Consider the following 2,145-nt stretch of genomic DNA (forward strand, 5'->3'; position numbering starts at 1 on the left):
TTTTCTGATGTTTATTTTATTGTTGGCCATTTGAAGATGTAAGTGATTGAGCAAAGCTTATCCAGCAAGGGTCATTACATGATCAGTAGGTAAAGAACAAATAAAATTACAGCACAGGAACAGACCCTTCGTCCCGTCCAGCCTGCTCTGATCCAGATCCTTTATCTAAACCTGTCGCCTATTTTCCAAGGACCTACTTCTCTCTGTTCCCCGCCCGTTCATATATCTGTCCAGATGCATCTTAAATGATGCTATCGTGCCCGCCTCTACCACCTCTGCTGGCAAAGCGTTCCAGGCACCCATCACCCTCTGCATAAAAACAATTTCCACGCATATCTCCCTTAAACTTTCCCCCTCTCACCTTGAAATCGTGACCCCTTGTAATTGACACCCCCACTCTTGGAAAAAGCTTGTTGCTATCCACCCTGTCCATACCTCATAATTTTGTAGACCTCAATCAGGTCCCCCCTCAACCTCCATCTTTCCAACGAAAACCTAATCTACTCGACCTTTCTTCATAGCTAACACCCTCCATACCAGGCAACATCCTGGTGAACCTCCTCTGCACCCTCTCTAAAGCATCCACATCCTTCTGGTAATTGGTGACCAGAAATGCACGCAGTATTCCAAATGTGGCCTAACCAAAGTCATATACAACTGTAACATGGCCTGCCGACTCTTGTACTCAATACCCCGTCCAATGAAGGCAAGCATGCTGTATGCTTTCTTGACCACTCTTATCGATGGAAGAGTTTGATATTGGCAGTTGGGTACAATGGGTAGTGGGGGCACGGTTGGGATGATTGAGAACTTTGAGTGCAGGGCATTAGCCCTGCCCAAAAAATGGGTAAAAATTTCTGGTGAAATGGCAGAAAAAGTATGTTTCAATGCTGTGCATTGTCGGAGTAGTTGTGACGTTTGCAGGAAATGATCTCGGGAGACCCAGGTACCGTACGATTGTTTATTCTTCCAACATACGCAGGGAGAGAACTACATCAGAGGAACCTCTGAAGCAGAACTCCGCCAGTCTCCCATTACATTTCCCAACCCCTTCCAGTAGACACGTATACTCTGCCCTCCCTGAATCGAGTAACCCCACCCCGAGATTGAATTGTTACCATCGCGGTCTGGGTGAAGGTGAATTGACCAACATGCCTCCACATGTAGATTTTGGAAACCCAACCTTATATAGAACAGTACAGCACAGAACAGGCCCTTCGGCCCTCAATGTTGTGCCGAGCCATGATCACCCCACTCAAACCCACGTATCCACCCTATACCCGTAACCCAACAACCCCCCCCTTAACCTTACTTTTATTAGGACACTACGGGCAATTTAGCATGGCCAATCCACCTAACCCGCACATCTTTGGACTGTGGGAGGAAACCGGAGCACCCGGAGGAAACCCACGCACACAGGGGGAGGACGTGCAGACTCCACACAGACAGTGACCCAGCCAGGAATCGAACCTGGGACCCTGGAGCTGTGAAGCATTTATGCTAACCACCATGCTACCCTGCTGCCCCTTGAAGGAGATTCCAAGAATATATTTGAATCATGATGTGGAACGGAGGGTTCTGAGCAACAATGCATTGGCTCACTCACAAGATATCTTTCATGATGGGTCCAGTTCCACTTTTATTGCCTCGGTGTCCACCGTGAGAGATCTTTGTGCCCACTCCCCATCAACAAAAAAAGAAACTGAATGTTGGGAAACTTTCACTTCTAAATAATGCTTAAAATCCTGAAAAAAAAGGGCAGCACGGTGGCACAGTGGGCTAGCCCTGCGGCCTCACGGCGCCGAGGTCCCAGGTTCGATCCCGGCTCTGGGTCACTGTCCGTGTGGAGTTTTCACATTCTCCCCGTGTTTGCGTGGGTTTTGCCCCCACAACCCAAAGATGTGCAGAGGAGGTGGATTGGCCACGCTAAATTGCCTCTTAATTGGAAAAAAATAATTGGGTAATCTAAATTTATTTTTTTAAAAATTTTTAAATCCTGAAAAAAACAATAGAAAAGTGCTTGGAAGATCTATATATGAAATTAGCTGTTTCTTTCTTTGGTTATGCTCTCTGAAGGTATAATGGAATTTTCCCTATTATTGGCTGCAGCCACAGCTTTTCTATTCTGTAACTCTGCTGTCACAC

The sequence above is a fragment of the Scyliorhinus canicula genome, chromosome 24 (assembly GCF_902713615.1).
Source record: "Scyliorhinus canicula chromosome 24, sScyCan1.1, whole genome shotgun sequence".
NCBI classification, from domain to species: Eukaryota; Metazoa; Chordata; class Chondrichthyes; order Carcharhiniformes; family Scyliorhinidae; genus Scyliorhinus; species Scyliorhinus canicula.